The sequence below is a fragment of the Quercus lobata genome, chromosome 10, assembly GCF_001633185.2.
Source record: "Quercus lobata isolate SW786 chromosome 10, ValleyOak3.0 Primary Assembly, whole genome shotgun sequence".
NCBI lineage: Eukaryota > Viridiplantae > Streptophyta > Magnoliopsida > Fagales > Fagaceae > Quercus > Quercus lobata.
The window spans coordinates 26,075,768-26,098,231 of record NC_044913.1 but is presented as its reverse complement, the minus strand read 5'-3'; the positions used below and the strand labels follow the sequence as shown (position 1 = coordinate 26,098,231).

The 22,464-nt window shown below is 38.0% G+C and overlaps 1 pseudogene; it reads left to right on the top strand.

Annotated features, from left to right (window-relative positions):
- The first annotated feature begins 681 nt into the window (after window positions 1-681).
- LOC115964566 lies at window positions 682-21,770 on the top strand (annotated as a pseudogene).
- The last annotated feature ends 694 nt before the right edge of the window (window positions 21,771-22,464 follow it).

Below are 22,464 nucleotides of genomic sequence, written 5' to 3'. Positions count from 1 at the left end.
GAGAACATTCATGATAATGAAATGTCAGATGGTAATAATATGGATGGTATCGATGTCTTGGTAGGTGACTGAATTAGAGGGGAACCAAGAAATGCAACCAAAGATGAAGAGGTGCATCATTTTGACAAACTTGAGGAAGATGCAAAGTGTGAGTTATATCTAGGTTGCACTGATTATAGTATCTTGAAGTTAGTTATTAAGATGTTGAATGTAAAGGTAATGACCAAATTGAGTAATAAGGGATTTGATATGATGCTAGAATTGCTGACAAAGGTTTTACCAAAAGGTAACTTGGTTTCAAGGTCAACTTATGAAGTAAAGAAGATATTACTTGACTTGGGCATGTCATACAAGCATATAGATGCATGCAAAAATGATTGTGCACTATTTTGGAAGGAAAATGAAAACCTTGATAAATGTCCGGTGTGTGAGGCGCCTAGGTACAAGGATACACGTGCCCAAGGTAACCTACCCCCTTTGTTGATATTTACTTGAAACCATTGGTTGACGAGTTGAAGGAGTTGTGGGAAGAAGGTGTAGAAATTTATGATGCTTATAGTAAAGAGCATTTTCAGATGCGTGCAACCTTGTTGTAGACAATACATGACTATTCCGGATTTGGTAACGTGTCTGGGTGGAGAATAAAGGGTTATCATTCTTGTTACTCTTGCAATGATGAACCATATTCAGAAGTTTTGGAAAGTAAAATTGGATTCATTAACCATCGAGCTTATTTGCCTATGGAACATCGTTGGAGACATAGTCGGTTGCATAATGGTTTATCGGAGAAACGAAAGAGATCTTTAGAGTTACAAGTGGGAAAGATACAAGAGCAGCTAGATAGAATGCCAAATATAACTTTAGGAAAGCATCCAAGTAACAAGAAGAAATAACTCATTGGGGAACCAAATTTGTCAAAGGTAAGTATGTTGAAACTCAGGTTGTTCTTGAAGGTGGAACTTTAAGAGATGCTAATCAAAATGAAGAGCATGACATACCTGATGTTGATCTTGATATGAATTATGATATGTAAAGTTCATAACAATTGTCTTAAATGTTGTGTGCTTGTCTTAAAGTTTTATACTTGTCTAAGTAGCAATTGTTTTGTACTTATCTTGAACTTGATATGGATATTGATGTGGTTATTTGTTGTGTTGAGTTAGTAGTAATTGTGTTCAAATTTAGCACTTGTAAATTGCTTGATATGGATAATGGTATAGACTATGATATGTAAAGTTAGTAGTAATTGTTATTAAAATGTTTTGTACTTATCTTGAACTTGATATGGATATTGATGTGGTCATTTGTTGTGTTGAGTTAGTAGCAATTGTGTTCAAATTTTGCGCTTGTGAATTGCTTGATATGGATAATTGTGTTCAATACATAGTTTCAAAAAATGCCCAAAAAGTCCAAATATACTCATAATATATCGAGGTATAAGATGGCAAAATTGGATAGAATGAGGCAAAACCAAGAGATAATTGATGTTTTGGGATTGAAGCACATCTCAAGTTCTCTAAAGGATTCTGCTCAGTCCAATTGTGCAAAAGGGAAAAGAACTAGAGCTAATATTGTGGTAGATGATGATTATATACCACCTATTGGTGACGATGACAATGATGATGAGTCATCTAATTTTGTAATCCATAAGGTACAATAGATGTTCTATAGGATACAATAGATGATAATAACTTTATTATTCCATTACTTGTAATGACTTTATTGTTCCATTATATATATGTTTGTTAGTTACAGATGGCACCAGGATAACTTACATGCTCGCAAGGTGAGGCATTTATCCCGGTGGTCCAATCTACGATCCAATCTACGGAAACACCTCCTGAAGCAAATCCTCCTACCCAAAGTTCTTCTAGTGCAGAGGCATTAACTAGCACGACTGGTAATTACATAGAACATACTTAATTACAATTGCACCATGTTTTTACTATTGAGATTATACTTCACCTAATTTAGCTATAATGTACATGGCATGTATAATTTTTTAACATTAATAATGTTTAAATAGGATCTGCTAGCAAAACTACCCGTGGAACAACACGTGGTGTAGCAGTATGAGCACTTGTTGAAAAAAGTGGTAAGCTACCAGTACGTATAGCTATAGAGTATGATGCTCCTGTTGGGAAGAATGCGTGCAAGCTTGTTAATCAAATTGGCGTACAAGTGCGAAGTAATTTGTCCATTTACAACGTGAAAAATTGGAAAAATGTTGATGCTGCTATTAGAGACGTGGTGCTTCAAAGTATTGATAACGTCTAACTTGTCTAATTCATATAATAATATTTTTATAATACATATACACTTCATTTTACAGGATTTTTTTGCGCTAAAAGGAGATTCCAACTTGGTAATGAAAACATTAAATACAAAATGTGGAAGATTATTGAGTTCCAACTCCAGCAAGTTGCATCGGGCTTATAAAAAGCTCAAGCAATCTCATGGTGCTGACTATGCAAGAAACCACCCGCAAATGAATGCCACACTTAAGCAGTGGACTGAACTCATTGATGGGAGATGGACCAATGAGGATTGGCTGGTAAATTATTTATGCGTATATTATTATTATCCAATGTTTTCTATATTACATTTTCAACTGATTAGATTAATACTTGATGAAGTAAATGTATACTGTTTTATTCATGATCTAATAAATATCTTGAATGTTGTTTATTAGAAAAAAATCAAGAAAGAACTCTGAAAATAGGAATAAAACTTTAGGCAAACATAGATGCGGGACAAAGGCACTTGCTGTTAGGGTTGATGAGGAGGTGCGTGTTTTTTCATTTTTTTTAAACCTTAGTATATTGCATGTTGTGATTAATTAAGTATATTTATCTAACACTTGAATATTAATTAATCAGACAAATAATAATGATGGTCAAGTTCCTGAACTGCAAAAATCTTCAAAGATGTTCATTTCAATCCAAATACAAATATGTGGATACACCATGACGATGAAGCGACATATGTATCTATATCATTCCATTCCTATCATTCTATCCCTATCATATTTGTAAAGCTCTAACATATGTATTAATGTTGTGATTGTTTGTTTTTTTTTTCTCTTTCAAATGATAGGAAAATATTCTCAAAGTGCAAGCAGATCATTGTTAAGATCCTAATGCAATTCCCCTTACACAAGAGGAGATTTCAAACTTGGTTTTTAAGAAGAAGTCTGGTATTGTAAAAGGACTTGGCACGAGACCTTCCTCTTCTCTAGTAACCATCGCCTCATCTAATTCCTCAGTGGAGTATATCCAACAGTTACAAAATGAGATAATTGAGCTCAAAGAGACAAGAGCTAGGGACCAAGAGAATGGTGCTCTTACCTATGGGGGTGGTTCAACTTCAAGTTAAACCACTTTTTGGTTAGTACTTTATTTTAGCAATTGACCCAAATTCAAGTTATAACATAGTTAATATTTTTACTTTACGATTTTAATGTAGTATTGTTTTTATATTTGTGCAGATTTCTTTTTGGTGGCTTTTAAGGGATTTACTTTTGGCATTACTTGAAGACATATGAGGACATCTTCCGTTAGTTCTAATTATATTATGCTACCATTTTTGTATTGTTATAAAACATCTTGAGTTATTGTATATATTGCAAACAATTATTGTATGAAAGGAGTTTAAATTGGATACTTGTTTTATTTTTTACTTGTGGAATGTATGGATCTTTTTTTATAAATGTGTTGTTGAAATAAATGTGTTATTCAAATGTGAGGTTTTAATAATGTAATGACAAGTTACAGGTTAATATCAAAGCCATGAAAAAAATAAAAACATAAAATAAGTTTTAGCGACGAATTTTTTTGTCACAAATATAGCAACAAAAAATTGTTTTAGTAATGAAATATTTCATCACTAAATGTAGCAAAATTTTGTAAGAAATGGTTTTAGTGACGAAAATTTTCGTCGCTATATGTGCCTAGATTTTCTTAAAAATAGTTTTAGTAACGAACTTTTTTGTCACTATATATACCCGAACATAGTTTTAGTGACGAAATTATTCATCACTAAATATGATTTAATAAACTAAAGTGTTTTTCGTGACGAAATATTTTCGTTACTATATAGTGTTTTTAGTGAGGGAAACATTTAGTGACCAAACGTTTTCGTCACTAAAAGTTTTTTTTTTTTTTTTTTTTAAATCAAATCGCACTTTTAGTGATGGAATTTTTTGTTGCCAGGACTTTTAGTAACGGGGTTTCAGTGACGAAATGAATTTCATCACTAAAAGTCCAATTTCGTCACTAAAGGTCCTTAGTGACGAAAAACTGGACTTTTAATGACGAATTTTTTCGTTACTGAAAATATATTTTGTTGTAGTGAGAACAACAAGGGAATAAGCGGATCTCTGGAATTGTTGTTTCGGATCTCTTAGCTGAAAACATTTGCTACCTCTCTTATACTTGATGCATCTACGCTACATCCATAAACCTAAAAGTTTATCTTCCTTCTTGGCCTTAAGCATCTTTTCTTTTCCTTCTACGTTCAATCGGAGCACATTGTATATTTAAAAGCACACACTCAGGGCTTAGAAAAGTTATGGAATGAGCTTGTTATATTTCTATTGTGATGTAATGAATGTTCTGACACCTCATTCTTTTCGTTGCTTACTGTTAATGTTGGAATTTAAAAGCACACACTAAGTGCTTAGATTATAGGTATTTATATGTTGGGTGGATACTTTTAGCACTTACATAATTAATTAATGGCTACTTATATTTCTCTCTTTTACACATGTAAACTTTATTAAATACATACATGAACAATATCACATATTCATTTTATAATATATATATATATATATATATATATTTTAGAAATATCTGTTCAATATATTTATCTAAAATTACATTTATTCTGCCTTGGTTACAGATAAGCAAGGGAGTAAGCGGTGGAAGTTTGTTGCAGGTAATATATCCATTTTCATCTCTGACTTCTGTGCAGTGTTTGCTAAAATTCTCAACTTGGACTATGAAGTTGAACTAGTTGTAACTTCCTTTTTTACCCAGGTGCTAGCGCATGTCTCGTAATGGTCCTTATAATACTGGGCATCGTATTCTTTATCCATCGACGCCGCATGAAGAAGAAATATGATCCCTCGTCCTTACTTAGTTGAAGCATCTCTTATGATCCCTCTGGAACGACAAATCAAGAGAGGGGAAGTAGCTACTTTGGAGTTCATCTCTTCTCCTATAATGATCTTGAAGAAGCCACTAACAATTTTGATTTAGCCAAAGAACTAGGAGATGGAAGCTTTGGCACTGATAAGAATAATTCTGTGGTTTTGATGAAGTCGTCCATATTAGGTTGAAGCGACAGTCCTAATGAACTTGTCAGCCTTGCTTGCACATTCACGGCCTAACAACGATAGAGTGAAAGTCGACAATTCCACCTCAAAGCTGACAGCTGCACCCTGAAGACAACAAACATTTGAATGAGATGACTAGAATATATTGACGGGATATGAAGTTGACAGGGGGAAGCTGAAGAGGATAAGCAAACCTTTGACGAGGCTGACATGACTTGACCTCCACGCATAAGCATATAAAGAAATATTTTGTGCTCCACGCTTAACCCTAATCAAGAAAGTCCTATAAGGAAAAGATCCCGTAAGATACAGAAATTAAAGAAGATTTCTCCCACAAGGAAAGATCTTCTAAGCTATGAAACGAATCTCAACCCCATGCTACTATAAAAACCTCAAGACCCTTAAAAACCAAGGTATGCATAATTCCCTCAGTTTTGACACTCTAGAGTTGTGAAAATTCTCTAACTTAACATTCGGAGGGTCTTTGGCCTGTACCACACCGGTACTCTCCTAGGGTTTTCTTTGTTTTTATTTCGCAGGTATTGTCTCGAGCATGGTTATCAAAATCGCGATTCGGATCGTAAAATCGCACGATTTTACGATCCCACCTCACCAAAAAGTTTAAAATCGTAACAGGATCACAAAAATGGTAGAATCGTATGTAGGATCATGTAGGATCGCATAGGATCGTAGGATCGTATGGGATCTTACCGATCTTACCGATCCTACCATTTGGCTTGATTTTTTTTTTTTTTAAAGTGTGATTCATTTGGGTAAGATAATCCACCTAAACCCACAAGCCCAATGGGTTATCAGAAGTCCAATAATGAATTGAAGTCCCAAATTTACCCCTATGTCAACATAAAATCTTAAAAAAACCTATAGTACTTAAGTTTAACGTTTTCAAAAACAAAACCTAAAATATTTAGATGATGAAATGGGATATGACAATGACAGTGATTAGATTAGAAGAACCTTAGAATGGGAATTCTCTTTTGGATTTCATATTTGTAATTAGCTAGTTTACCTTAGATTGAGAATTCTCTTTTGGATTACATATTGTAAATTTGTAGTTAGCTAGTTTTTATATGCTAACTAGCCTAACTTATTTTGGATTTGGAACTTAGAATTTGGAAAACATTTTCCATATGTGTAGATAATATTTTGGTACTTAGTTGCTAATTAAACATGTACTAAACTTTTTAGATACATTATGTCAAAAGTTAAATATATTTTGTTTCGTTAGAAACTTAGAATGATATAAGAATGATGTAGTGCGTGCAAATTACATTTTATGATGCAATTTTTTTTTTAATGGATGGATTCATATTTTAAGTGATTATATAACATACAAAATTACTATCAATAGGTTTTTTTGCTTAAAATCTGAAAATAGGTAGGATCTTATGATTCACGATCCGATCCTACGATTTACGATCCTACCTACCTCCCACGATCCTACGTAGGATCCCGATTTTGACAACCTTGGTCTCGAGCACGTGAGCACTGTGTAACTTACTGACAATTTTTGGCATCATCAGTTGGCGCCGTCTGTGGGGAATTGTGACTTGTAAGCCATACTATCGCTTCTTGGACAAAGAGTTGCATAGTACTTACTCGCTCGATGGTGACCACCAACAACGTTCAAGAAGATGAACCACACATGACCACCCTCGAGAGATAGGTTCAAACTCTCGCTGCTACCGTGGAGCGCCTCACCAATCAAAACCATGATCTAAAAGAGCAACTGTGCCAAGAGAACATAGGCCTTAGCACTCAAGAGGAAGGCCAAGAAGACACCAGCGCTGAGAGAAGGGACTAAGAAAGGCCGGAGGGTAGTGACGACCCAAGCAGACCAGAATGACAGGACACGAGCCGGCCATCTGTCACAAATACAGCTCCACCTTACATAGTTGCAGAGATGCAGATGATGAAGGAATGGATAGAATTTATGATGAACGCCCTTAGAGGACGGGTATCTAGCGACCTCGATGACTTGGTCCATCGAACAGATTCACCATTCACTGTGCCCGTCACTTCGTTCCCCCTTCCACCGAAGTTTTGTATGCCGCTGGTGGAAAGTTACGACGGATCCATGGACCCCCTAGATCACTTAGAGTCTTTCAAGACCCTAATGCACCTTCAAGGGGTGGCAGACGAGATCATGTGTAGAGCCTTCCCCACCACGCTGAAAGAACTCACAAGGATCTAGTTCAGTAGGTTGACACCCAACTCCATTAGTACCTTCAAGAAGTTAAGCGCCCAGTTCACCTCACACTTCATCGGGGGACACAGGTATAAGAAGTCTACTACATGCCTGATGAACATTAGGCAGTGGGAGGACGAGACGCTGAGATCTTACATAACCCATTTGAACAAAAAGGCCCTCTCGATTGATGTAGTTGAGGACAAGATACTCGTGGCTGCATTCACAAATGGGCTACGGAAGGGTAAGTTCCTATTTTCTCTATATAAGAATGACCTAAAGACTATGTTAGATGTGCTTTACAGGGCGACCAAGTACATGAACGCGAAAGACGCATTACTGGCCTGAGAAGAGAAACTCAAGAAAAAGGAAAGATAGGAAGACGTACGGCAGGATAAGGGGCAGAAGATGGTTAGGACTGGAGAACGGCGAGAGGATAGGCACTCCAAACCCTTCGCAAGGAAGTTCACGAGCTTCACCTTGCTGACTGCCCTGATCAACCAGGTTTTGATGCAAATTAAGGACGAAAGAGCCCTGACCTTTCCTAGCAAGCTAAAGGGAAATCCTAATAAGAGGCCTAGAGATAAGTACTACCACTTCCACTGTGATCACGGTCATGACACAACTGACTACTACGACTTGAAGCAACAAATTAAAGCTCTCATCAGGCAAGGAAAGCTGCAAAGGTTCGTTTGCAAGGAGAGAGCGGATCCACCTTAAGAGCAAGTTCCCTGACAGGAGAATGAGCATCCTAGGCCACCCATAAGAGATATAAGAATGATTGTAGGAGGCACTGCAGACTCTGGTTCGTCCAAAAAGGCCTGTAAGACTTACCTCAAGATGGTTCAAATCTTCCAGCTAACAGGCTTCGTCCTAAAGATGGTACGGATGGACAACCCCGTCATCGAATTCTTAGAAGAAGATGCTCAACGTCTCCACCACCCGCATGATGACACACTCATCGTTTGCATCTGGGTAGGGGACTACAACACACACTGGGTCCTGGTTGACAATGGCAGCTTAGCTGACATCCTTTACTACCCAGTATTCCAGCAGATGAGGATTAATAAAGAGTGATTGGTTCTGACGAATGCTCCGCTCATTGGTTTTGGAGGAACAAAGGTATTCCCCCTTGGCGCAATCACATTGTGCGTAAAGGTTGGCAATTACCCCCAGCAGATCACTAAGGACGTAACATTCCTTGTGATAAACTGCTTGTTCGCTTACAATACCATCCTAGGATAACCTACCCTTAATTCATGGAAGGCTGTAACTTCGACCTACCATTTGATGATCATATTCCCTACCGATTATGGAGTAGAAGAACTGCGTGGAAATCAGGTAGTTGCACGTGAATGTTACATAACAATGTAGGAGATGGACGATCATCTACAAACCATGAACATAGAAGACTAGCGGACAGTAGCAGAGCCCGTTGAAAAACTTGAAGAAATACTTCTCGAAAATTCTAGACCGGAACAAATGACTAAGGTCAACACCCTCTCCGGTCTGCATGTCCGCCAAGCACTTACGACTTTCCTTAGAGAGAACTAGGACGTCTTCATCTGGAGTCATGAAAACATGCCCGGGATCGACCCTTTAGTCATGGTACACAGGTTGAATGTGTCGCCCGTCTTTCCTCCTATCCATTAGAAGAAGAGGGTGTTCACCCAGGGACGAGACCAAGCTATAACAGAAGAAGTTCGCAAGTTGCAAGAGGCAGATTTCATTAGATAAGTTTACTACCCCGACTGGCTAGCGAATGTGGTAATGGTTAAGAAAGCCAATGGGAAGTGGAGGATGTGGGTGGACTTTACAAACCTGAACAAAGCATGTCCCAAGGATAGCTACCCCCACCCGCGGGTTGACGTCCTAGTAGACTTTATGACTCAGCACCAATTACTAAGCTTTATGGATGCTTTTTCTGGTTACAACCAAATCAAAATGGACGGAGCAGATTAAGAGAAGACTTCGTTTGTCACAAGTCAAGGCCTCTTCTACTACAAAGTAATGCCATTCGATCTCAAAAACACGGGCGCAACATATCAGAGACTTATGAACAAGATGTTTACACATCAGATTGGGAGGAATGTCCAAGTCTACATGGACGACATGTTGGTAAAAAGCCGAAGGGAGGAAAATCATTTGGATGATCTTAAGGAAACCTTCGACACCCTTCGCTCTTACAACTTGAAGCTCAATCCCGACAAGTGTGCTTTCGGGGTGACGACAGGAAAGTTTCTTGGGTTCATGGTGTCTCAGAGAGGTATCGAGGCCAACCCAGACAAGATCCGGGCCATAATAGAGATGCCATCCCCAAAGAACGTGAAAGAAGTACAAAGCCTTAATGGTAAGGTAGCCACGCTGAATAGGTTTGTGTCAAGGGCAATGGATAAGTGCCTACCTTTCTTCTGCACGCTGAAGAAATCTTTTGAGTGGATAGTCGAGTGTCAGCAGGCATTCGAGGATCTAAAGGCTTACCTGTCTTCCTCGCTATTACTAAGTCCTTCAAAACCAGGAGAAGAATTGTTCCTTTACTTGGCTATATCCCCGGCCGTCGTCAGTGCGGCCTTGATCAGAGAAGAAGACTAGGTGCAAAAGCTCATGTACTACGCCAATCGAGCACTTCGTGGTGCAGAGGAGAGGTACCCACCAATGGAGAAACTTGCCTTCACTTTGGTTACAACACCTCGCAAGCTCAAGCCATATTTCCAAGCCCACACGATGATTGTCCTGACTGATAAGCCCTTATGGTGAGCAATGAGCAATCCTAAAGCCGCCAGACAAATGACACTTTGGGCAATAGAGTTGAGTGAGTTTAACGTAAAGTACCGCCCGCGTACTGCCATTAAGGGGCAAGTGGTCGTTGACTTCATTGTGGAGTTCATTAACGTGGAAAGCCAGGGGGCAGAAGAGTATCCTCAGTGGAGTATACACACGGATGGATCATTCAACAGATAGGTCGGTGGAGTGGGCATTATACTTCATTCTCTAGAAGGGGACGAGATCGAATGCATGGTTCGTCTCAACTTCCTTACGACTAACAACGAAGCAGAGTACGAATGCAAGGGTGAAAGGATGAAGAAGTACCTGGAGCAAGTAAAGAGAAGGGTGGATGATTTACAAGCTAAGATTGTTCAAATCCTCAGAGGAGAGAACGAGCAAGCCGACTGTCTTGCCAAGGCTGCATTAGCAGAACACATGATCACCCCCAACAAGGTACTTTCCTTCATTTAGCTTTTGTCATTAATAGATCCCATCCATGTGTAGGAGATAGGTTCTAAAAGAAATTAGACAACCCATTAGTCTCCTACTTGAAAAACGGCACATTACGAGACAGTAAGGAAGCCACAAGGAAGCTGGAGGTCAAAGCAACACGATTCGTCTTGATAAGTGACGTCTTGTACAAGAGAGACTTCTCTCTCCCGTACCTAAGGTGTTTAAGCCCCAAAGAAGCGGATTATGTTATGAGAGAAGTACACGAAGGGATCTACGGGAACCACTTAGGGTCGCAATCGTTGGTACATAAACTAATTCGAGCTGGATATTACTGGCCTACTATACAGAAGGACGCCCAAACTTATGTCAAAGCCTGCAACAAATGTCAAAGGTTCAGTAACATTATTAGACAGCCAACGGAAGAACTGACCCCGATGACAGCCCCGTGACCATTCGCCCCGTGACCATTCGCCCAATAGCAATGCGACAGCTGAAGTTCCTTATAGTCGGCATAGACTACTTCACTAAATGGGCAAAAGTAGAAGCCTTGGCTACTATTATAGAGAAGAATGTGAGAAGCTTCATCTGTAAAAACATCTTCTGCAAGTATGGGATCCCTAGAGTCTTGGTCTTAGATAATGAGAAATAGTTTGACAACGACTTCTTCAGGGATTTTTGCTTGCAGTTAGGAATCAAGAACCACTACTCCTTCCCCGCCCACCCTTAAGCCAACGGGTAGGTTGAGGTCACGAACCAATCATTGCTTAAAATCATCAAAACTCAACTTAAGGGGGCAAAGGGTGTATGGCCAAAAGAATTGCCAAGCGTACTATGGACATATACAACAACAGCCAGAACACCTACATGAGACGCCGTTTCGACTAGCATATGGAAGCGAGGTAGTTATCCCAGTAGAGGTCAGACTCACAAGCCACAGGGTGGGTAATAATGATGAAAGAAAGAATGATGAGGCTATATGCCTACAGCTCGATCTACTAGACGAAGTTAGGGAAACAGCTGAACAAAGACTCATACGTTACCAGGACCTCATGGCCAAGCACTACAACTCCTGAGTTAGACACAGAGACTTCAAGGTTGGAGACCTCATCCTGAGGAAGGTAATGGGCACCGCTAGAGACCCCACCCAAGGAAAGCTCGGCCCTAACTGGGAGGGACCATACAGAACTATGTCATGGCACAGGAAAGACACCTATCACTTGGAGACACTAGATGGACAAAAGTTGTACCATCCATGGAATACTGAGCATCTCCAAAAGTACTACCAGTAGATGATAGCATGAAGAGTGACACTCCTCATTTGCCAATTTATTTTAATTAATTTTTGCTACAATACTTTTTAAAGCCCAAAGGGCAAGTCTTTTTCTTTAAAGAAATTTTTTTCTACAATACGTATGCATGCATTTATCATAATAAGAGGAGTTTATTCAGATATGACTAGTGTATTTATCTATTTCTATGTATTTATCCATGATTAAGTCCATAAGTGGACGAAGTCATCCCATGAGGATGAGTTCATATTATCGAGTCCACATGGTGGATGAATTCATTGTTAAGTCCATAAGTGGACGAGTTCATCCTATGAGGATGAGTTAATATTATCAAATCCACAAGTGGACGAATTCATTGTTAAGTCTATAAGTGGACGAGTTCATCCCATGAGGATGAGTTAATATTATCAAATCTACAAGTGGACGAATTCATTATTAAAGTCCGTAGGTGGACGAGTTCATCCTCATAATAAGTCCACAAATGGACGGATTCATTATTAAAGTCCATAGGCGGACGAGTTCATCCTATAAGGATGACTTATTATCAAGTTATCAAGTCCACAAGCGGACAGATTCAATATTAAAGTCCATAGGTGGACGAGTTCATCCTATGAGGATGACTTATTATTAAGTCCATAAGTGGATGGATTCATTATTAAAGTCCATAGGTGGACGAGTTCATCCTATGAGGGTGGGTTAAAATTATTATCAAGTCCACAAGTGGACGCAGTAAAACTACAAAGTCCATAAGTGGACGAGCCCATCATTAAGTCCCTAAAATGGACAAGTTCATTATTTGTCTTGAACGTCCTGAGCTAAAGGGTTCTCAACATTCAATGGCTTAGTGGACAGGACCAAAGGAGTGACGAGAGGATCAGCAGTGGGTTGGGTAAGGACGACGCTATCATCTTTTGGATCAGATTCGGACTCTGTGGAGTCGTTGGTTTCCTCCTGGATAGTGTCGCCAGCAAGAGTTGATGGCAGGGGGTCGTCCATGGCGAACTTGGATAAATCCAAGTAAGGGTAGATGGACTTAACCTGTTTAAGGTAATCCTCAAACCCGTCACCATAGTAGATGGCGCAAGAATCAATAAATGGCTTTGAAGCCTTGAATTCCTTCATGGCGTCAGCCTTGGCCGTCTCCACTTGCCTGAGAAGGGTCGTCAGCTCTTTTTCTATCGTCGCCTTAGCTTTTTGCTCCTTCTTCTTTTAACGACCTTCCTCCTTCAGCTTCTCTCTTAGCTCATTCATCTCCGTATTAAGAGTACAAAGGGCCTCCTTATACTGCTCTTGCTCATTGGTCAAGGTCCTATTGCACTTGCGCAGACGGGCAATCACTCTTTCTTAGGCAACGCTCCTATCCTACAGCGCCTTCATGTGGACTAGTGCCTACAAATAGAACAACCGTCAGCTATTGAACAGTAAATAAATAAAAATGAGAAAGAGAAAAGGAAGAGACGTACCTAGCAAGGTAAAAAAGGCCTGACGCCCCCAGCTCCTCCGTCATTTGCTTAGCACAAGGGTCCACGTCCTTATCCTTGATGATTGACTCAATCATCTCAACAGCGTAGTCCTTGTGAGTAAGAAGACGATGATTAGGTCCCTGACTGATAGGGCCTGACGTCGTCATTAGTCCCTTGCCTGCCCCGTGGCTCGGCTTGGGAGGTGACGACTTTTTAGGGAGTTTATCCCTGGGGGTGACAGTGACTTTCTTGGAAGGATGGTTGTCCTTCCTGTCAACCTTACTCTTGGGCGCCCCTTTTCCGACGGCCTTAAGGGTTGATGAGGACGCCCTTTCCTTCCCTTTCACTTTCTGTTCCTCTTTCCTATGTGCAGCAGCCGCCCTCACTTGCGCCTTTTGCATGGTTGCCTCCATTTTTGCAAAGGACAAATAACGAGCATTAGACCAAAAGCTGACAAAAAGAAAAAACGATGGAAGAAAATAAATTACTTACACTGACGAGAATAAGTGTGCGTTTGGGAAGCGTGTTTTGTGCTTCCCAGACGCACGTTTGCGTTTCAGTTACTTTTTTTTTTTGGGAGCCGAAATGTTCGACTTTTCCGTGAACAGTGCACACCTGTGCACTGTTTATGGACCCACAAATTTCACTTTTCAACAATTTTTTCATTAAAAATGGGTCCCATGGTATTATTCACACATTTAAAAATTATTTTGCTACAATGTTTTTCAGTTTTTAGTTTTCAGCTGTATCCAAACGGACCCTAAGTGTTTAATCTACGAGCTGCAGGCGTCGGCTTCGGACCTCCACAATATGCATGCAGTGTGTCGAGGGTGATAAAGTCCCTACACTTCCGTTGCTCAAATGGAATTTCAAGGACCCGACGGATGAAGGCCTCTTGCTCGTTAGTTATGTTCGAACGAACACTAGCTAAAAATGGAAAATGATGACATTAAAACACTTAACAAATAAATGGGAAAAGTTAAAGCAAAAACTAAGGGTGCTAAACCTGAATCCTTGACAATACCCCAAGTATTGTCAAAACCATGAGGCATTGTAACCCACTCTTGTGGATGACATACCAAATCCATCCCCTGAACGAAGAAGTATCTACCTTTCCAGTTTCTGTTTGAGCCGAGCATGTCTGACATGAGCCTTAAACTTTTCTTTTGTGCAGCGAAGTGGTATATTCCTTGGGACAAGACGATGTGTTGAGGTTTGTAGTAATAAAAGAACTCGTCCAACGAAAGCTGATGATTCCCACCATTTAGAAAACCCCACAAAATCTCAACTCCTATAAAGATCCTCCAAGAATTTGGAGCAATCTGGCTGACAGATAATCCAAGAAAATTAGTTAACTGACGCTACTATGCCATCAGTGGCAACCCTAGTCCCGTTGCGAACATAGTGTCGTACATGCCGATTTCCACCGTCTTTCTTGAGTATCACTTCTCGAATTTCCCAGGGAGACGGATCAGGATATGGTTAAGGATTTGGTAACAATCCCTTAAATTATAAAATATATTGACCGTCATTGTCGGCAAGAAATCGTTGACGGTCCACATTTTAGGAAGGATAAACGGATGGGCATGCCCATTCCTAAGGCTTCCTGAACTTCCAGCTTCAAGGGTTCTCTTGTCAGCATCACCCTCGTCCCCGTCGTCCTCTTCTCCCTCATCACCTTCAACCTCTCCCTCATCTATCTCCTTTTCCTCACCTCCCTCTCCAACACAACTCTCCACTTCCTCATCAGGAGAATGGGCTGACGTTTCCCTATCTGAAGACCAGGAAAGGCCCTCCTCGGGCTCATGACTCGTCTAGAAGACCTCGTTGTAGCTTGCTCCCTCACGGACTGATGACTGCTTACTCATCGCTTCTCTAAACATCTATTTACCTACAAGTGACGAAGGTATTCCAAGTGCCTAAGTTGATGGCCTCTCTAAAAGAGGTAAACAATCAACTAGAAAAACAAAGATGAGAGATAGAATGAAGGAAAGCAAAAGGTGACTTACCAAGTAGACGGTTCCTTGAAAGGTGACGATCTCAGCGAAAGAACGAAGGCAACGAAGTTAGCAAAGTGATGGGAGGAAAGTTCCCGGAATAGCAAAGCTCTCTCTCTGAAGATCAACAATGATGAAATAGGAGAAAATGAGGAAGGAACTGAGATATATATAGGATGAAAAGTGCACGGAAGATGAATCAACACTCTTGTCTAGAAACGAAGCCAATCCACTTAAGCCACGTGTCCAAACAATTAATAAAGGCTGCTTGAGGATTCACACATAAATGCCTTCTCTCTTTTTTCAATAAATAAAATAATAAATAGTGAAAAAGGAGAGAGTTACGAATTGAACTCCATAACCCGTTGGTTAAAGCCGATGGGGCTGCGGAGTAGGGGGCAGATGATAAGGATAATTATGTGGTTTTGATGAAGTTTTCCTTATTAGGTTGAAGCGATGATCCTAATGAACTCGTCAACCTCGCTTGCACATATAGAGTGAAAGTCGATGGTTCCACCTCAAAGCTGACGACTGCACCCTGAAGACAACAAACATTTGAATGAAATGACTAGAATATATTGACGGGATATGAAGTTGACGAGGGGAAGTTGAAAAGGATAAGCGAACCTTTGACGAGGCTGACATGACTTGACCTCCACGCATAAGCATATAAGGAAATATCTCTTGCCCCACGCTTAACCCTATTTAAAAGAGTCCTATAAGGAAAAGATCCCATAAGTTATGCAAATTAAAGAAGATCTCTCCCACAAGGAAAGATCTTCTAACCCATGAAACGAATCTCAACCCCATGCTACTATAAAAACCCCAAGACCCTCACAAACCAAGGTACGCATAATTCCCCCAGCTCTAGCACTCTAGAGTTGTAAAAATTCTCTAACTTAACTTTCGGAGGGTCTTTGGCCGTTACCACACCGGTACTCTCCTAGGGTTTTCTTCGTTTTTGTTTCACAAGTATTGCCTCGAGTACGTGAGCATTGTGTGACTTACTGACGATTTTCGGCATCATCAGGCACTGTTTACTATGGTAAGATTGAGCGCACGTAGACACAAACACAACACTTACATTTATTGCCAAAGTTCTCTTGGTGTCTAAACTTAATGTTATTAGGGATTTTAGGACTTGAAATTTAATGTAAGCACTTCTTTTCTTCACACTACAACAAAATGTATTTTTAGTGATGAAAATTAGTGAGGAAATATTTTTCGACGCTAAAAATACAGATTTAGTGACGAAATACGAATTTTGTCACTAATAATGAAAAAAATTATAACATTTATAGACGAAAAATAAATTTCGTCGCTATTGTGATCTGAAAAATGGGCACCAGTGGAGGGAAACTTTGGTGCGAGTTTAATTAATCTATATTGACAAAATATTTCGTCGCTAAAAGTTGAAATTTTTAGTGACAAAATATTTCATCACTGTAGGTATTGTTGTGGATAGTATTAGTGACGAAAATCATTTTGTCGCTATAAGGAAGAATTAGCGACGAAAAAAATTCGTCACTAAAAATAATAATAGTTTTGTACTTATATGTTTTTAGTGAAGAAATCACAGTTCGTCACTAAAAGTATGATTTAGCGACGAAATATGAATTTCGTCTCTAAAAATCTTAAGAAAGCCTGGGTCTTTAGTGACGAAACTGAAATTTGTCGCTAAAAACTTAAAAGCCTAATTTCAATACAATACCCAGCTAACCACAAAACATTTCAACGAAGCTTAACGGCGACGCTTCATCTTGCTGATCGGCGAGCTGAGCGTTGCGATCGGTGACCTACGATGAAGCTCAACAGCGATGCTTCAACTCGCTGATCGCGACGCTCAGCTCGCCAATCGCGACGCTTCAGCTTGCCGTTGGCGACGATTTTACTTGCCATTGGCGACGCTTCAAGTTGCTGATCGTTGGCGTCGCTTTAACTCCCCGACAATGTTCAGTTCACGACGCTTCATCCTTTAGTTCGCGACACTTCTGGCGACCCTTCACCTCCCACCCAGCTGGCGACCCTTTGCCTCCCCCAAACGTGTAATGGGTATTTTTTTTTTTTCCTTTTGAGTTAATTTTTGTTTAATGATTCTAGTTCCTTTGGGTATTTTTGTTTAATGATTCTAAATGCTTGATGTTAATTTTTTTGTTTAATGATTCTAGTTCCTTTGGGTATTTTTTTGTTTGATACAGTAATGGGTATATGCATTTTTGTTTAGTTTGGGTATTTGATATTTACTGTGTAATGGTTATGAAGAAAGTTTCTTATATATGTACTTGTCAATTGCTGTAACTCTTTTTGATTTCTAGGTTCTTATTGTTTGGATGATTCTAGTTTTGGATCCTCACTCTCTTGGTTTGGTTTCCACATTGATACCAGTGTTAGATATATGTACTGTACAAGTTCATATACATTAGGTGTAATGTATGAGCTCAAAATGAGATTACCCATCTTCTAAATTTTCTTGTGTTGATTATTGCTCAGGTAATGATACTCTGATTTCACAATGGGATTGTGTCCTCTGATTGTTATTTTACTTGATTTAATGGGGGATTGTTCTCTAGATTATGTTTTAGATATATTGTGCTACTCTATTCATATTTCTTGCAAGACAAAAGATGAGATTTTTTTTCCCCTAATTGCTAGTTTTTTCTATCATCCATTTTGATGACAAAAATGAGTGTTCAATCTGAGAAAGGAATATTAGGATGGCATTGTCTCTAAAACCAGGTTGATGAAGGTTGTTTTTTTTTTGGGGTGGGGTCCTTTGTTATATATATTATCTTTTGGGATTAGCATAGAATGAGGATATAGACTATAGAGATATATGAATGACATTACAAGTGAAGTGAATGGTTTTGTGGAATTAGAATTAACACTAGTATTTATGAGGATCATGATGGCATTGATTAGTTTAAACAGAAGCACTTTAATATTACTTAAAATACTGCCAATGCACTCTAAGGTAGAAGTTTAAGGATTTGGGTATATATGTACTTAACATAAAAGTTTAAAATTGATGCATAATAGGTGTAATTTGAGCTTTCCATCTTGATTGAAAGGTATTGTGAGATTTGGTTTCGATATGATATTTAATGAGCTTTTACAAGCTTTTCTTTAACTTTTGTACTTATAAATTTAATTTTTCTTTTGCAGACTAAATACACATTGTTTGCAGTAACTTTGGATTTTTTTTGAAAGTTGTAAACTTAGCTTGAGCAAAGTAAGTAAATTCTAGTAAAAAACTTACAAAACTGTATACTTGTGATGTTGGAAATTGGATTTGTGGTGGTATGTTGTGTTGGAGCAAGCGGGTAGCTTGCATGGTGTTATAAGGTGGTTTAAACTAATATTGAGAGTGTTTTTCATTTCTTGCAAATGTGAATGAGTATTGTTGATTAGATGTGAAAAATAGTATTTTCTTTGATTTAAATACTTGTAAAACCATATGTGTAACACTTCATGTAGCTTCCTATTTGAGCTATTTATTTGATGAGCACTGTTGGTTACACACGTGTGTGTATACATGTGTTTTATAACTAAAACCCATGATTTCATGTTTGAAATAATGGGTTAAACCCATGTTTTTAGTTACAAAACACGTGTATACACACCTGTGTAATAAGATTTAGCTTTATTTAATATGGGTGAAATTTTTTATTGATCTCTAACTCAATTATGTTAATTAAAGTTTGGAAGTTGGTTTAACTTGCATTCATTGGTTTGCTACTTGCATAAAATTTTCTTTTTCATTGACAATCTCAATGAAACACCATAAATGTGGTGGATAGATATTGTATTTAGTTAGGGCATCAATATTGAATTAAGTTATTATTTTCTTTTTCCATTTTGGTGCCTTTGGTAAACTTTTAATGCTATCTGGTTTGTGATGTCTGAGGTTGTAAGGCTGAATTTTCTTTTAGATCTTACAGAATACTTCTATTTTATAAATTATTTAATATTAGTTTCCTTCTCTTGTTTACTCATATAGTTCTTCCATAAACATATAAATTCTTATATTCTGGTTCAAGAAAGAATTTTAAAGTCTGACACAAACTTATGATCTAGAACATGGCTTGCTAACTACTTAAAAGCTGGTAATTTATTGCCAGTAAACCAGCAAGGCGGACTCCACCAAGTTTATTTTCCTTGGTTTACTTTTTTTAGTTGTCTTGTAATAGCAACTTAAGCAAATATAGTTAAGGTTATTTTGTCTTTAGAACATCTAATGCATTGTTAGAAATGTGACTACTCTTAATGCATTGTTAGAAATGTTTCTTATAACATAGTTAATGTTTTTACTTTACGATTTTAATGTAGTATTGTTTTTATATTTGTGCAAATTTCTTATTGGTGGCTTTTAGGAGATTCACTTTTGGCATTACTTGAAGACATAAGAGGACATCTTCCGTTAGTTCTAATTATATTATGCTACACTTTTTGTATTGTCATAAAACATCTTGAGTTATTGTATATGTTGCAAACAATTATTGTATGGAAGGAGTTTGAATTGGATACTTCTTTTATTTTTTACTTGTGGAATGTATGGATCTTCTTTTATAAATATGTTGTTGAAATAAATGTGTTATTCAAATGTGTGGTTTTAATAATGTAATGACAGGTTACAAGTTAATATCAAAGCCATGAAAAAAATAAAAACAGAAAATAAGTTTTAGTGACAAATTTTTTCGTCACACATATAACAACAAAAAATTGTTTTAGTGACGAAATATTTCATCGCTGAATGTAGCAAAATTTTGTAAGAAATGGTTTTATTGACGAAAATTTTCGTCGCTATATGTGCCTGGATTTTCTTAAAAATAGTTTTAGTGACGAAATTATTCGTCACTAAATATGATTTAATAAACTAAGGTGTTTTTAGTGACAAAATATTTCGTCACTGAATAGTTTTTTTAGTGAGGAAAATATTTAGTGACGAAATGTTTTCTTCGCTAAAAGTTTTTTTTTTTTTTAAACAAATCGAAGTTCTAGTGACGAAATTTTTCGTCGGACTTTTAGTGACGGGGTTTCAGCGACGAAATGAGTTTCGTCACTAAAGGTTCTTAGTGACGAAAAACTGGACTTTTAGTGACAAATTTTTTCGTCACTAAAAATACATTTTGTTGTAGTGTCAACAAACTTAAAAGTGCTTGATTTAAGTCCTAACAAATTTATGGTGATTACTTTTAGTCCATATTAAGTGATGATGTTTCAATCTTTAGTTTAGTCATGTTATCCAAGGAATTAAAAGTGCTTGAAAATGACTATCAAGTTCATTTGCTTAAACTTGAAGATTTCTCTCTTCTGACCATACTTCTTGACTAGGCATACTTCATGATGGGCATCAAGTTCCAGTGAAGCGCTTGTACAAACACTACTGCAAAAGAGTAGAACAATTCATGAATGAAGTTGAGATCCTTACTCGCTTGCACCACCCAAATCTAGTCTCACTGTATGGCTGCACCTCTCGCACTAGCCGTGAACTCCTGCTTGTTTATGAATACATTCCTAATGGCACAGTTTCTGATCATCTTCTTGGTGATCTTGCAAAACCTGGTGCACTCCCATTTCCTACTCGAATGAAGATTGCCGTTGAGACAGCAACTGCTTTGGCCTATCTCCATGCTTCTGATGTCATCCACTGTGATGTCAAAACAAACAACATTCTCTTTGACAACAATTTTTTTGGTTAAGGTTGCAGATTTTGGTCTATCTCGTCTCTTTCCCACCGATGTCACTCATGTCTCAACTGCTCCACAAGGTACTCCAGGTTATGTCGATCCAAAATATCACGAATGTTACCAACTTACTGAAAAAAGTGATGTGTTCAGCTTTGGGGTGGTCTTGATTGAGCTTATATCATCTATGCCTGTTGTTGATATCTCAAGGCATCAACACGAAATTAATTTGTCTAACATGGCTATGAACAAGGTCCAAACCTACACATTGCATGAACTTGTGGACCCTTCTCTTAGGTATGAATCAGACTGTACGGTGAAAAACATGATAACTGATGTGGCAGAGTTGGCATTTTAGTGTTTGCAATATGTCAAGGAAATGAGACCATCAATGGTAGAGGTGCTTGAAGAACTAAAGGATATACATCATAAAGACTACGTTAAAGATAAGGAGGAGATTAATATTTTTGTAGATGATGCTGTGTTGTTGAAGAATGATCCGGTACCACTTTCGCCAGATTTTGCGCTAAATTGGAATATCAGTACGTCTACAACATCAAATGGCAGTCGTTAAGCTATGCTTCTTATTTTTCACTAATTTCTACACATTATATGTCAAAGACGTTGGTACCTGTGCTACATCTACTAAACATTGATAACTTGAATGAGAGTATGAGATGTACATATTATATCAAAGCTGTCATGGATATGGATTCACTCCGTTTCATAAGTTTTGGTCAATTAGCTTTTTAGATGATTTATTCCTTTCTACAAATTAAGAGCTCAAATAAAAAATCTTAATTAGTTATTTGTTTATTTATTATTTTGATTGTACATTAGCAATGCATAAAACATCATATGTAAAAATATAATAATAATTGATTATTACACATTCTTTGTATGTCAAGTAGACACTTTTCTTTATGCCAACTGAATATTTCTTCTTTGTGCCAAGTGATTTTGTTCTTTTCACCATGTTAGTACCATTTTTCTTCCCTCAAAATAATTTAGTTATTTTGGAGCTCCTTCCTTAGGGATTAAATAATAGAAAAATGTCATGTTCTCAACATTTTCACAATACTTTTACAACAAATTATAGGTTGCAAGTTCTTACTAGTTGTTACTGGTGGACAAAAAATTATTTTAATGGTGGGTAAATAGAACCAATAACAACTTACCATCAAAGATTTGTTGGGAAAATATTGTTGACATAACACTTCCCTAAATAATAATGAATTTCTTCAAATTCTAATATCCTTGTAGAGATA